Genomic DNA, 16,580 nt, shown 5'->3' on the forward strand with positions numbered 1-16,580 from the left:
GCTGTGTGTGTGTGTGTGCATGTTTGTGTAGCTAAGTGTAGAAGCAGTTAGTTGCCTGGCATCTGCTTGGCTGCGGCCCAACTCAAGTCCCCATCGGTAGCGAGCTTGCTACAAAATGGACCAAGCTTAACCCAACGATGAAAATTGTTCTCAATTACGGAAATTCGTAACTAAACTTTTGTTATATACTTTGGGGAGCAGAACATTACTTAGACTAAGTATTCTCAACTTCATATTATGCACTTTCAATACGCACCAATACCCTTTGAAGGTATTTGATAGGCTGGCATGCAAGTTCAGAAAGTTCAAACTTTTTTCTAACTTTATAATCAAGTTCCAGTTCGCAATGAGCTTACAAATTTTGTGTAGTTTCTTAAGTTCTTTTTGTATCATTTAATATACTTATTGAAGCAACTTCGCTTGATCAAATATGAAATATGTTGGACTAATGAAATCAGCTTCTCTATAGAGCATATATAGGGTAGGCCTCAGTCGAGCTTGGTGAGCTCTAGAAATGTATTTAACTTAAAAATTAGTTTAGCTGAGTTTTCTCTCTCTTGTGCATGTACTTTGCTACAAATTAGGCACTGTGCAACAAGAACACGTAATATAAATACCACAGAGTGCTCGCTTAATAGTGGCTGCCCCATGTAGCACCTGCTGCTGCTTCTGCTGCTGCTGCTGATATTGCCCCATCTGACAGCGTTTTAAGAGGTTCACATGTGGCTGCCACTGAGAAAACTGTTGCCCCCGAAATGAACTTTTGCATAGAATGTTTAGCTGCGGCGGCAGTTACAGCTGTGCCCCATGGGCACTAAGTGCCGTTGTGTCCACCATGGCCGCCCTTCTCGCACTTGTGTGTCCGGCTGCCTGCTGAGTGCTGCTGCTGATATTGTATGTGGGGCGCCTCTTAGCTTGGCCTTCGCTTCAAATTTTATGGCTCAAGTTGAAAAGAACATTTTGCGAGCTGCTGCTTCGCTCTGGCCTGAATGCCAGTGTCGCGTGTGCCGTAATCGATATTCGTGAGCTGCTTCTCCCTGCTGCTGGAGCTGCGTGTCTGTTTGCTGTTTATTAGCTACCCATTGACCAGCTACCGGTAAATTCAATATCTTTTATTTGCACAATTTTCCAGTTGTTCGCCTGCCGGCTGCCGCCTCCTGGCGGCGTCGGCTCCATTTAAACTTACGTAATGTTTGCATTAACGTCCTTTTTTTTCTTTCCCAATAGTTATAGAGCTCCCTGCCACTGTGCCTCAAATTCGATTTGCACGGTCTCTGGCTAAGCCACAGACTTGTATATATGTAAGCAACCGCAATTCCATTCACACTTTGTCGCTGGGCGGTGTGAAAAATACGGCTTAACAGTACATTTACTCAAGAATTTATGTGTTTATAAACAGTATGTGAGTGGGTGGGTGTATGTGTGTGTATTTGTGACCAGCAAACATCTGAATGGTACGCCATGTGCTGAATGTGTTGCTGGAATGCGTACAATGCGCTTAGAGCTGCCATATATTATTCAATTTGCGCAACAGACGACTGAAACTCGCTGGTTTAGCCAAACAAAGTCGAACTTATATACCGAAATACTATGTAAATTTAATGCAAACAATGCATACGGAATAGATGTAGAGCAGAGCTGCCTCTAAGGGCTCTGTTCAAGCATTTTCCATTCAATTTTGATGGCTTCAAAATGATTTCGCGACAGTGGAAATTGAGTGTTTAAAACTAATATTTTATATGGATAATCAACCGAAAATATATATAGATTATACGGATTTGATCTGAAGAGCCAATAAGCTCTGCTCTATTTATTTTTCATTTATGTGTAATTCATATTCGAGTACTAAAATTATATTTATATTCACATTGAACCAAAAATGCTTTGCATTGCAGCTGCATAATTTCACCGCACAACATTTCAATGGCAGCCAGTGCGTGGTTTGACAATTTCATTGAATGTTGCGGCAGTCGCTGTATTCAATATTCAAATTGTCATCTTTAATCCATTTGCTTTTGCCATGCAGCTACAGTCGAAGGGTTAATCTAGCTGTACGTCGACTACATGCGAACAAATTGATATTATCGGATTTTATTTTCGACACGCCACCCAACATTTGCTTAAGCGAGTTTTATCTATTCGCGTTTGGTTGCGGCATCAATTATTGAAAAAACACGTTGCATTGCCAGCAGCACTGCCCCTGTTAACCTTCCCCTCCATAGAAACCATTTAATTTCCAATTTCTGTGCGCTAAACTCGGAGGGGCGGAGGAGCAGAGATAGTGGCACATCGTCGAGTGTGGGGCATGCAATTTATGCGAAATCACGTATTCCATGACATAAAAAACTATAAATAATGCAGCCGCCGAAATGCATTTGGGGTTGAGTGGGTGTCTGTGTGTGTGTGAGGCTAGATACATTGCATGTGCTATGATATGTAAAAATACATAAAAATGCAATTTAATGGAAAGACTTGCAATCTTCAAGCTGATGCAAAGACATTTCTTTGCTCATGTCCAGTTATCGAAGAATGTGTGGCAGCTCGGGAGTGTGTGTGTGGGTGTGTAAATGTATTTGATGTGGCTCAATGTCATTGACTGCTGTCACTGTAAGCACACTTCAGATATATGTGTGTATACGCCCACACACATACACTTTGACCCCTTGCTGAGGCCTGTGCTAATCTTTTTTATGGTTCGCTCCGCCCCTAGCCAGAAGCCCTTAGTTTTGGCCTTGGTGTTTCGAGTTACTTGCTCGCACTCGACTTTGGGTTACCGAGATTCAATAAAAGATATTTTTGAATTGCTGGCAACGTCAATAGCAACGTCAACGTCAACGGCAATGGCAACGGCTGCGGGCCACAAATATCTGTTTGGTATTTCAATTTTATATAACATTTTCGGCTCGACTGGTAGCTGAGCTGAGCTCAGCTGAGTGGCACTTCGCTCAGAGTTTATTAGGTTCATCAAATGCTGTCAGCAGTCAACATATGTGACTTTATTTGGGTCGTTCCCATCACAACCAAGTGGCCAACCACACCCACCAAGTGGCCCAGCCTATAGTTAACCAACAAAAAACCATCCGATAAAAATCAAGCATATTGCTGTTTTGACCTTGCCTCAGTGTCTGATACCAGAACAGATTTGATACGTAAAATTAAAACAAGTAAGAAAGCTCTAGTCGGGATGTCCGACAAGGAGATACCCTGAATTCAGTCCTATCTGCGGTTTTTAATATTTTCCGAAATAAATAAGAAAGAGAGAATAATAACCAACATTAAGACACCAAGATTCGAACTAACATCGCCTACACAATGTACATTAGCTCTACCAAATGTATAAATAATTCTTGAAAGGCATTAAATATAGGTAAAAATCTATGGATATATTACATATTATATATTATATATTATATATTATATATTATATATTATATATTATATATTATATATTATATATTATATATTATATATTATATATTATATATAGATATATATTTAATATAGGTATAAATATTAATATATTAATTGTTTTATTTTTTTTTTTATTATTTTTTTTCTATTTATTTTTTAATTTCTATTTTTAAAAAGAGGAAACTTTTAGTAATACTTTTTCTGAATAATAAATAAATAGATTATTTAGCAAACATTTGTCAATGCTATTGTTAATATGTTTTATATATTTTTATATAACATGCATTTCTATATTTCTTTTTATACATATTTTATGTATACATGTATGTATTTTTCTAAATATTTAACATAGATGTGCAAAAATAAAATGTTATAAAAATTCAAATTAAGAGGCAGATTATCTGTTCTCTATGCCAAACACTAATAAATAACTTAGCTATATCACAAAGAGCTAAATAAAACACATTTAACATTTTTTATTAGATATATAATAAGAGTAAGTTTAGTTACGAAAAGTGATCATGTTACATGATCATAAGCAAAAATGATCATTATTCCGTATGATCATTATCGCTGATGAACAGTAAGATGATCTTCATTATTATAATAACAATTAGAATTTATTAATAATAATTAAAAGTTACTTAAATACTAAATATTATAAATGTTTAACATTTAAATGAACTTAAATATTACATATTTATTAAGTAAAAAGAAAAACTTAAATATATATTTAAACAAATACAATATTTATTAAATAAATACAAATTATTTAAATTTAAACAATTCAACCAAAAAAATTTAATTTTATTCACAATTTGCACTGAACACCGACTGACCTAGTCCAGGTCATCAACTTGACTGATCGTCCACAGCCGCTGCTGCGCCTTTTATACCCAAAAGTCACTCAAAAGGCAACGCCAGCAGAGCTCTTGAGCGCTTTTTGAGTGAGAATTTACACTTGTTTGGAATTAAGTTTGAAGCAGAAGGAAAGGCGAACAGACAAAGCTAGCTATATACACAACATGTCATTATGATCGGTAATATATGTGATATACATATATATATATATATATATATATATTATATTACTTCTCAGCTGCTTTCTTACATTACAAAATTGGGAGGCTCTAACTCTTAAGAATATTTATACTTTATGGCGTCTGCCTCGCCTCCTTCTGCCTGTTACATACATTTTAACAAAACCAGTTTAAATATCGGTAAGTTTAAGCCTCAAGAGCTAGATTTTGATGATCAGAACAGATCGGGAAAAGGTTTAAAACCCTAAAGGCTTCAGACATTAATTAAATTAAATTTGTAATGTAAGCATTTTTATTAAAATAAAATGCTTGAAACTTTTCAATTGAATACCCAAAAAGGACTCCATATGAATTTAAATTTAATAATATTTCTTCTCATTTCTTTTCACAGCCCGTTTAAAAGTGAAAGTAAGTGGAGCAGCAAGCCACTTGTGGGAACTGGGGTAAGTGTAGCTCCTTTGGCTAAGAATTATTTGATTTGTGAAAAATTCAACTGAGTAGAAATTTGACTTTAGATTAGGCGATAAAAATGCGCATTAAGCTGTCTGGCAGAGATAACTTCATATGAATTTATTGACATCTGTATGCCGACTGCTGGTCAGCTCTCTGGGGCCCCATTTCGGCTGACCTATCCCATGGATAGACATACATACGCACACTTGTGTATAAGTGCATAAATTTCTGCTTTGCTGTCGGACAAGTGGGCAGTCAGGCATGAAAAGGCCAACATCCGCTGCGGCTAATGTGCTGTCATTTGTATTTTGGGTGTTTGTATTTGACTGGATTTTCGTACCTTTGTGGCATATCACAAAAAAAAAAAAGAAAAAAGAGAAACAGACAGAAAAAATACATAAATAAATGAGCTACGTGCTAGGGATTTTCAATCGATTGTCGGTCTTTTCTTTTGTCATAATCAATCCTGGGCCAATGATTTATGCAAACAAATTTCGGGCTTTCAGCGGGCGTAAAAATAGTCAAAAAAGCAGAAGAAAAACTGCATTGAATTTAAATCAAAGTTAGCTCTGTCTGAAGAGCGACTAAACCCTTGCGATTGTGCTTCAACAATTTGTGTATTTATACCCTGTAACTGAGAATAGGGTGGATATGAACGGTTGTTAGTCGTAGAGCTCATTTAGAGTTGAAGGGGATCTTGAAGTCTGTTAATATAATTGTGAAAAACTTCATTAGAAGTTTCAGAACACAACTCCTTAGTATTCTTCTAATATCTTGTAAGTAAAGTCTAACGAGTACAGGGTAGCAGTGAGCCTACATACTTTCATTTAGTCAATTGCTAATTGTTGTTGTTTTGTTGTCCTTTTGGCCGCTACTTTGCTGTGGTCTGACGTCGTTTTTTGGTCAATTATTCAAACCAAAGCGAGTGCTGCCGTTTGGCCAGCGGTTGCGGTTACAACCACCAGCGAGGACTAAGATGGGTGAAGCTGGTATAGGGTATGCCATGCTGTGGCGTAGCCAGGCAGCAAACGATAACATTTAAATGGCTAGCAGCAGGTGACGCTTCATGTACTCGCAAATGGCATAAAACCAAGTGAACGTGTAAAAAGTGTTGCTCGCTTTGCAGTCAGTGGCTCCTCAACAGGTTTGCGAGCTACGATTGCTGCAAGGCTCAAGCCAGTTCATTATACGACTCGGGTTTGTTTACACTGGACTTCCATTCGCTTTACGAGTATGTGAGTGTGTATGTGTGTGTATGTCAGTGTGTGCGTGTGCTGTAGCTGTTTACAAAGGTGTCGGTCATGCAGACGGTCGATGGTCAGTCGACTGCAGACCACAGTAGACAAGCTAGTCGCATCCTGTGACCGCATCCTGTCGCCGGCAGCCCGCCTGTTTGCCTGTCAGCCGCCTGCCCGCATGCCCGTCTGTCCGTCTGCCCGCCTGTCAAATGTACTTTGCAGCTTCAGCTTTAGAGCTGGGACTTCCTTTGACCGCCCACTGCTTCTTCCCCTTTTAGTAGCCGCTCCTAGGCTCCATTGTTCAGTGATGACGCGCCTCAGCATTCATATGACTTTTATGCCCGGTTCTAGGGTAAGGCATTTTGACGCCAGGCCGAAGCCGTGTCAGTCATCCAAGCTGGCTAACGAAGCATAAACTAAGCGCTCTTTTAATGTTGCTGCAAGTGTGCTCCCTCTGTGTGTAAGTTCAAAAGAAATCAAGCGTAATGAAGCCCACAAGCAGCCCGAGACACACTTATTCAGCAAAATTGCAAAGCTGGCACAAGTTCATGTTTATGTTCCCATTCGCATGCCAGGGCTCTTCAATTCATTGTCGTTGTGCACGGAGAAAACTGAAGCAGATGATAATAGATACGCGTGTACTGCTGGTCGGCAACTACTCAGCCGAGGTCGAGACTTGCCAATTGTGTGCTTCAGAATGGGTAAATGAGCTACGCGAAGTAATCCACTCGATGTCCAATTAGCGCCCGGCGATTTTCCCTTAAGCGCTTTTCGACTCTTTATTAGCTCGAACAAAGCCATTCGAGGGCCGAATTAAAGAGATTTTCCGTTTCTAATTGATTTTTGAATGGGCTGCTAAGATGCTCAGAAAGGGTTAAGCGACGCAACACTCAAATGAGAAAATTCTCCTTTAAATACTCATCAAGTAAGATAAAGAGAGGTCTGTTTACAAAATTTAATTAGGCAAATTGAAAGGATTTCATAGCCGAAGCATTTAAATAATAAAATTATAAATATTCGCATTGATTAACATATATATGTATATATGTATTTTTTTTGTACTCAGCATATGCCACATGGCTTGCAGCATTTTTTAATTGTTAACTTTTATTTAAATGCCACTAGCGATGTTTACATATGGCTGCCATGAATTGCGCACCTGAGTCATTAAATGAAAGTACCACAGGGCGAATGCTTATTATTATTATTATTATTATTATTGTTGATGTGTGCATTATTGCGGCAAAACGGCAAAGACAAAAACAATAGCATTAAAAATCAACGTATAATTGCCATTAAAAACATAAAACACAACAATCATTTGAAGAACCAGAGAACCAGATCGAGACGCTGAACCAGAACCCGCTGCTGAACAAGACGCAGCGCAGAAAGAGGGAAAATCAAAAGCAAGACATAAAATGGCTGCAGGAAATGATGTGACGTGACGCGCAGCTTTTGTTTATGTTGTCTGTTGTCTGTTGTCTGTTGGCCGTTGTTGTTCTGCTTCTGGTTCTTTAGCTGCTGCCCTTTGCCGTACACAACAGCGACAACCACAATAACAACAATAAGAACAAACCCTTATAGCAATAACAGAATAACTTTTACAACAAAGGTAGGCAGCAGTAGCAGCAGAGAAAACGATTCGCCATTGCCTTTTGTTTTCTTCTTCTTCTCTTCTTTAGTGCTTTTTTATGAAATCTTACATTATTGTGCTTGTGGCACGTTCTGAAGCACTGTCTATACAGAGCGTGTCCTGTGACTGACTGCTTATTAAAACAGAGCTTAAGGCAGTTTAAATATCTATATGTCCTGCTCCACTGAAGAGTGTGGCCTTCTACGGATAACTTTGTTGATATGCAAATGCGAACGAACAGCTCTCTTCTTGAAGGAGTAAATAGACTTTGCTGCAGTTTAACTATTACAACAAGTACTAGTACCAAGCAGGGAGGGACGTATCAAAAATTAGGAATATATACAAGAACTTGGTATTCGTTACGGGAATCCCTACAGTAAATTGGAGGTTGCCATGACTTTTTGAAATATTCTATAAATATATATAATATAAATATGTAATCTATTTCCGTGGCGCAGGTCTACGACATGAAATCTTTTAAGTCGACTGAGGTTGCTTGAGTCATGCAGTAGTCTTAGTGCTAGAGCATTATCGTGGTTATGTAGCTTATTCTGTATATTTTTCCATATATATATACTGAAAATTTCGAATCTCTAAAGTTTTTGTGGTTTCAGCATGTTGCTTTGATCAAAAAAATAAATGTTGGGGTGTCTGTCATGCCTGCTTCTGTCGGTCACTTCCATTTCAGAAATCCATTAAGCCCTGAACTCCCATTTGCAGTGGATTCAGTGCTTAAAAAGCTGACAGTGTCAACAACAAAAAATTCCATTTCAGATTACAAACTGCGGTACTATCATGCTTTTAAAAGTTTATATAGTAAAAAAGTGTGAAAAACAAGTAAAACTATGTAGCTAATAGTTGAGCCGCCTTAAGAGCTTTACAGCGGATTCGACAATAAAACACAATTTCCTAATGCCAGCATTAAAATTAAAAAAAAAATAGTATAACAATTCATATTTAAAGCCATTCACTGCCAGCTTTTATTTATCGGTGCATGCCACTGTTATCGATAAATTGTTAGAGTTAAGGGAATTTGTTATCAACTTTTTTTTCCAATTTCCTGCTCTATGAGTTGAGATCTAATATAACCCAACTGAGTCAATGAATTTATGTGCATCATTTTGGATTATGAGTCAAATGTCTTTATGACATCAGTTGTATAATCTTAAGCATTGGAATTATCATAATAAAAATTGTTATCAGCTAGACTGCACATTGAACTGACGAGGTAACGAAATATTATCAAATTCTTTGATTTCTGAATGGAAATTTGTTTTGATTTTCGATGAGCTCATTTTAGTTAAACTGAAAACAAAATCAAAACAAACACATAAATATTTATGAGTGGCCTTAAAGTATTTGCTAGCAGCGTTCCATTGCTAGCTCAGATCTGCAAAGCTTCCTTTGGCCATATAATATATTTGCACACATTTCGATGCCTTTGTGGCATTACGTTAACAAGTAGAAAGCTTACATCTAATGTCCTTTGCACACACACAAAAGCGATGACTAAAGACACTTGTTTTTTTGGGTCAATTTCAAAGCACTCGACGTATTCGATTGATTTTAATACGCACTCGAAATAAATTTGTGAAATTTTGCTTGTGTGCGACACTTTTTAGCCGTTATCAAAGCGATTTAAAAACAATTACACTTCTGACATTAATGGCGCGTGCTCGTGATGCCGGCGCAACAACAAGAGCAAAATCAAATCAGTTTCACTAAGTGTGATCAATGGGAAAATACCCTGTAAATTGATGTTGAGGCTCGATAGCTCAGCTGTGCGCACTGATAACGCTCTCATCGGGTTCATTGCTCGGCAATTAACATGCCTCACACATCAAGCTTACAGGGTATGCTTGCACAAAACAACATATTAGGTTTTTTATGCAAAACTTTTGCACATTTTCCGCACACACTCAGTCGGAGAGAGAGAGAGCGAGATGGGGGTAAATAATCGCATCTGTTGTTGGCAGCCGCAGAAAACTTTCATTTGTTTACACGGCCCTCGGTGCCTGCTGCCCGGATAACCACATCAAAAATAACGCGGCCAGAACGAAAGGAAAAGAATACGGCATAAAAAATGTTTAAATTGATTTTGAAAAAATTTTAAATAAACAAAATGCTGCGTAGCCAACGAAGCGTATTTACTTAGCATCAAATAAATTTACTTTAATTTTCTTCTCTTTTATTTCATTTAAAATTTTTACTTTAATGGCAGCTGCCTTAAAGCAGCGCCGAACACGTCGAGGTGCAGGCTAATGGTCGGCTTTATTAACATGATTGCCACGCCCACGAACAGCAGCAGCAGCAGCGGGTATGAGAGAAGAAAGCTTATCAATGAATCACCAAAGCATGTGATTGATGATTTGATGTGATGAGTGTGTGTGTGTGAGTGTGTGTGATTCTGTGGGTGTGTCAGTCAGTGAGCATATACTTAACTGAGTATCTGCGTTTGTGATTGTGCGTGCGTGCGTGTGTCTGTGTGGCACGTTCGAAATGTGGCTTCCCTAGTAGGGATTAGGCGCCAGGAGCCTGCCTAACAGTCTGACAGCAGCCATATGTGTGCGTGTATAAAAGTGTGTGCTTGCGTGCGTGTGTGTGTGGGTGTGTGTGTGTGGCTATCCCCTCATCAGTTGGCAGAAGACAGATTAAAAGTGAAGAGCTTACAAAAATGCTGGCAGCATAAGGCTCAAGTAGGACCCACGCGGTAACGTAATATACACTAACTAGACGAGGGTTAGCTTAGCTTTATTGTAGTAGTTGAGCTATGAAAGCTGTTTATATCAGTTATAATATAATATCTTTGGCTGTCTCATTTAAGTGAAATTTGCTGCTGCTGGCAGCTCTTAAAAAATTCGTTTTTTATTAAAAAGTGAAACGACAATATTTAGCTCTTTGATATGAATATGTGATGAGTTCTTATCACAAACGCTTAATATATCAAAACATTAAATGGATTGTAATTCCCGTTAACAAGAGAGTTTCCGCTTCGTTGGCTTCACTTCTCGTTGATGCTGTTTGTTGTACCTGTTTGCCTAACCGGCAGCGGCAGGCATCATCAACAGCAGCTGCCTCCACAGTGTTCCCTATATGCCCCTCCCTCACATTGTGTGTCATAGACCAAAATGTTTACACATACGCGCGATTTTCTTTTAACAATTCATCAAACGCGCTAAGCGGGCACAAAAAACTTTGACACTCGACGCTTCTGTGTGTATAGCGGCAGTGCGCGGGGGTGGACTGAGTGAGTGTGTGTGCGCTAGTGTGTTGGAGGCATTGCCAAAGTTTGACAACGTCAGCAGCCCCTGTTTCGCATACAGCCAACGATGGCATATCAATCATCGACAAAACTGCCTGAATGTGGCCCACAGCCTCACAGCTGGTTAGTGTGCGTGCGTGTGTCTCTGTGTTTGTGTTTAGCTTTAAAATATTTATTTTACTTTACGCTTTGCCTTGGGCCATGCAGAAGACTAAATACAATAACTCAAATTGATTTTGCAGGTAGTGAGAGCTGAACACACACACACACACACACAGATGAATAATATTTGCAAGCCTCGACACGCATTATTTATGTGTCAGTTGTGTTATGCTGGGCAGGTTAGCGAGAAGGTGGCAATTAGTTAAGGTTGCCAAATATATGTATATGCTTATTTGAAAGAGCAGCAAAAACAAGACAAACTTATGTAAGATATGTTCTGATGTAAAGGTCAAGCTTCCGTTTGCTGACTGAGGGTTAAGCGTCGATTAGCTTGGAAGTCAAAGCGATCATTGATAAGAAACAATATGAAATATTACTTTACATTTGATGCACTAAAATTATTTGAAATGAATAAAAATGTAGTTTATGTATATGACGTATACGCAGGGCATGTCAGAGCTCACCTGATAAGAAATCCAGTTAATCTAGGTTATTAGTTGTGGCTAAATAAATTTAAAAATATTTTCTATTAATTTAAACTAATTTTCATATGAGTTGAGTTTGTTAGTTGCATGTTACGTATACGTAATGTGAGACAGCAGCAATTAATTCTTTATTTAGCCTAATATATATCTATATTTTTTACTATACATTTTACTTACACAGAATTATATATATACTAACCGCTATATATGCCAATAAATCATGCAGATTGCTTCTTTTTATTTGCACATCACGTATACGACGTGTGAGATGCTAGCTTTGCTGTCAAATTGGGTAGCAAACGCCACATAGCATGTAATTAAATTATAATTGTGTGCTTTAAATTGCATAAAGAATATTTAACACGGAATTTATTAATTTAATTAGGTGTCGCCAAACACATTTTGTTAGGAATTCAGCCTCGAGCATTTGCGCCCGAATAAGCCGATTGTTAATGGTTATGTAACTATTTACTAATTGGCTGCAGCACAAAATTGATAGGTTAAAGGGCTTATGGAATTGAATAGATTTATGTAAATTAATTGAATAAACACGGCAGTAGCTGGCAAACTGTTGCATCACGTACGCAACGTATATCAAAATAATAAAATAATAGATAAAATGCCAGGGCTCATAGCTGCAAAGTGGCGCTAATTTACGCTCAAGTGTCAGGTAGCATGGATTTATAGAGGTGCGCCATAAATTTGCACCGGTTCAACGGGTAATCCAAATGGAAACTTGGGAGCCGTTTTACCCGGCTCCATTGAGCATTCCATTCAGCTACGGCATAGGCAAGTCAAGAGTGTACATGATTTATTTTCATTCGAAACTTGGTCCAAAACAGACGCCGCAAAACTTTCACGCACACTTTATAAAGCAGCAGAACAAGAGCAAGTGGAGACGGTAGAACAAACTGGAGGAAGAAACAGCAGCAAAGTAGCAAACTCAGCGCAAAAATTTTAATCTGCACATTACAAAATTTTCGCAAAATGAGAAAGTGAACAAAGCGGCTGCGGTGCCTGACTGCCTGACTGCTTGACTGCCTTACTGCCCGACTGCCTGCATTCATCCTTTTGGCGCCTCACTTGAAAATGCAGTCATTAATTTGCAGCTTACAGTAGCAGCAGAAGTAACAGCGGCAGCAGCAGCAGCAGTAGTCAAAGGCGCACAATATATGCATAAAATGTAAATATAATTAAGATGCTGCTCTAATGGCCAGCCTTAAGCTTAAAAAATGACTCGGCCTGAAGCTCTGGCCGCCATCTCACTTTGGCTGGGGCCATTTTTTATGGCTGCCCGCTTCGCCCGCCGAATTTCATTTGTCTGCCGCACGGCTCGGTGACAGTTACTTTGCCGCTTCAACAAACTCAAGCTGCAAGCAGCGTACCAAATGGCATTTTGCCATTGCATTGGCACGCGATCATTAGTCAAGCCAACTGCTGCTGCCAGTGGAGTATTGCATTAACTGCGGCAACCAAGTTTCACCTGTCACTCGCTGAAAGCTCAGCTTGGCAAATGAAATCACCACCTGCCAGCGTTGCCCCATTGAGCATTCACAACTTTCCAGCAACTTTTGGTTGCTCGTTTTTCGGATTCGCTCCTTGGACAAAACAAACCAGTTGAAATGAAAAACTGAACTATGAAAGGCCAATAATTTATTTATAATATTTTATTGATATTACAGCTTGCGGCGTAACTTATGCATTGTTTTTGCTTTATTAATTAACCATGAACAATTAAAAATAAAATCTGTCATTTATTTTTTCATGCTCATCCATTTTGTTCATATAGTAAAAACTATATTTTTAATTCATTAAAAAAGAGAGGCAAAAAAGGTTGTTGGAATACCAAATGCATTTCATTAAAATAGTCTTTGGGACCGTTTTTTTGCAGTGTATATTTTGTCATGGCGTTAGCAAATTAAAAGTTTTTCCAATTCTTTTTATGGACATGATAAAGTGTGTGCTCTCTCTATGAAAATGACTTGCTCGAGCGTCAGTTTGCTAATTAGACAGGTAAAAGTTTTCAGTCAGGACCCAGGGACAGAACAGCACAGCACAGCAAAGCACAGGACAAAGTTCTGGTCAAAGCAAATCAAATTCCAGTGGCAAAGCAAAAAGTTAGCCAACCAACGCTACTCCCATGTTATCGTAATCCCACTCGTTTTGTATTCTATTATTCTTGTGTTGTACTCGTGCCAGCGACATAATTATGTGCCGCCAATTTGCATTGCGCCCACAACACAATCGCCATAAAAGGCCATAACAATTGAAGCACAGGGCAACGGCAGCCGCTGACAAACTGGAGCGAATATAGCGAATATATAATACGCTTACAACGTCTTAACATCAGCTTAAGTTGTATTAGTCGCACTTCTAATTAAGCAGCTGCTCGACTAGCTGTTGGGCTGGATATAGCTGCCTATATTTCAGTTGATATTTGTAAAGTTTGATTAGGATTGCAGCTGATATTGCTGGGTTCACTATTATTGCTAATATTACCAGTTGAGATTGAAAGTCTTTTATATCATGTTGGTCATAATTACTTTTTCTTTCTTTCTCTAGTGGAATTAGTGCCATATTTCATACTCAGCTTCCCAGAATCTTGAATTATTCCTTAATCTTATATGAGCAGAAACTTCTAGAAGAACAGCCCAAGCTGTCATGACAGGCAGTTGCCTTTGATATAGTTCATATATGATAATAATGCATTCATCTTTTTCATCATGCGTTACACAGTAAATGGCAGAAGCCAAATACCCTTTGGCAAAGCCATAAAAAAGGTATTGTGCAGCAGTTATTTCAACACCTTTATGGGGCAGCACAGCACACACACACACACACACACGCACACACACAGTGGCACACACAATTGAAGTCCTGTAACTGACCACAATGGCTTTGGAAAATGACCAGCGTTTGCTTTGGGCTGTGTAGCAGGTGGCGAGTGGCAGGTGGCACGGCACGTTGCACGTAGGTGCCGGAGTGGCATGCAAAACAAACCGACGCAAACGCCGACGCCACATTTACAAAAGCCATAGATAGAAATCTAAAGATAACGGCAAATTGCAGTGCTACAAAATCGTTAACTGTAATTTACCGCATTTCAAACGCAGCCCATTCTTCTTCTTCTTGGCTATACTTTTGCCAGCAAACGGTTAAAAATGCAGTCCATTTCGTTCTGGCCACAATGCAAATTTAATTGTGTTTCTCGTTCCCTATGCTGCGCTCCCCTTCTGTCTCTCTCTCTCTCTCTCTCTCTCTCTCTGTCTCTGTCTCTTTACCTCTCTTTCTCACTCCTTCCATGTCTTTATTTTTGCCACCAGCTGAGCATATTTACATTTGCGGCAACCGCAAACTTGGCACAAATTGCGCATATAAAATAATTGAGGAATTGAATTATGCATTATGTTGCGCCACGGAAGTGTTGAGAGATTGGTCAATTGGCTCAACACTGAGCTACAAGCCACATTACAAGCATGCAACAATGTTGTAATCTAAATGCTGACCTCTTTGTGTTGAGGAAAATTTGTTCACATATGTTTGACCTTGTTGTTGTTGCTTGCCAACTAGCATTAATCATACGCCCTGTCGTTCAGCCTGCGGTTACATTTGCATCAAAAGTTTATTCACTCGTTTAGCCCAACTGATATGCATCTAAAGTGCGCACTTTGCCATGCTAAGTGCAAGAGTGCAAAATTTTAATTGAAATTTTGCCACTTTCAAACACACACACACACGCACAGCAACAGCAACAGCTTGCTGAAATTTGAAAACTGTTCAAGTGGCTGTCAAAAGTTATGTTAATGCGCCACAAGCAGCGCATGCAAAACTCTGTAAATGATGCACAAACTAAAAGCAAATAAACTCATATTGCACTACGACCAGCGAAATGCTCTCTAAAACTTTTGTTGAAATTTTAAAAATTGTAATGGAAAATGCCTCGTTTTATGTAGATAGTCAAACTTGAACTGAACGTTAATACCCTATGGGCAATGCTAGCAGAGAACCCATTAAATTCTATATCTAGGCTATATCTGGGCTGTAGGCAATAAACACAACAATATCCATAGCTAATGCTCTTATTTATTATACACTTTGGAATCTGGGCATGTTTATAGCCGGTTGTATTTTGCAATTTTTTATCGCATCAATTGTCTATGCAAAACAGCGAAGCAAGTCCAAGTATTCATCATGCGCAGCGTGGGCCCCGAGTGAAAAGTGAAATGAAAGAAAACGTTCTATACGCGCGCTATTTTGCATATTGCGTCCATTCGAGCACTTAAGGCATCGAATGTAGCTGAAGTCTATCCATCTTGGGGTCGAGTCGGCTCAAAAGTGTTTCGACGCGGTTATTGATGTTGATTGATTTATAAACATTTCAGCGCCCGAGACGGGCAAATTAAGTTGTAGCCAAAACAATAAACAAAATGAAATTAGCATTTGAGATTCAGCTTGGAATGTGTTGTTGTTGTTGTTGTGGCTGTCACAGCAATTCAGGAAGACAGCAGAGGATAGCAGAGCGGAGCAGAGCAGCAAAAGCACTTTATAATTTGCTGAAATATTCATAACACAGTGAGTGTAAGATGTGATCGCCCACCCACTGATTAACATGGCCATATCGTGTGACTGCATGGGCATGGCCTTGCTATGATCTACGCCGTGTGTGTATGTGCCATTTTTTGTTGGTTTGGGCGTGTCCCAGCATCAATCAAGCGGCATTTGCAGCCGCATGTCCCCGCCACTAGCGATTCGCAGTAATTTGATGAAATATTCTGTTTGCTGAGCGCTCGCTCGCATGTCACATTGACTCTGCGTGCAGCTGTCACATCAGCAACGCTTCTATTTGAATTATACTTTACATTTTTGGCTAACAGCTTGGCTAATTTCGGTCATGTA

At 39.0% G+C, this 16,580-nt stretch overlaps 1 protein-coding gene across 3 annotated transcripts in view; it reads left to right on the forward strand.

The window, feature by feature from the left end:
- Positions 1-16,580, forward strand: part of LOC111597828 (5-hydroxytryptamine receptor 1) — a 57,723-nt gene that overhangs the window by 14,798 nt on the left and 26,345 nt on the right. For all 3 annotated transcript variants that reach the window (XM_023312725.2, XM_023312724.2, XM_030224771.1), the window contains exon 2: positions 4,843-4,894. The gene's annotated coding sequence lies outside the window, so the exon portion shown is untranslated. The remainder of the gene's footprint in view (positions 1-4,842; positions 4,895-16,580) is intronic.

The sequence above is a fragment of the Drosophila hydei genome, unplaced genomic scaffold (genome assembly GCF_003285905.1).
Source record: "Drosophila hydei strain 15085-1641.00,03,60 unplaced genomic scaffold, DhydRS2 tig00008119-arrow-pilon, whole genome shotgun sequence".
NCBI classification, from domain to species: domain Eukaryota; kingdom Metazoa; phylum Arthropoda; class Insecta; order Diptera; family Drosophilidae; genus Drosophila; species Drosophila hydei.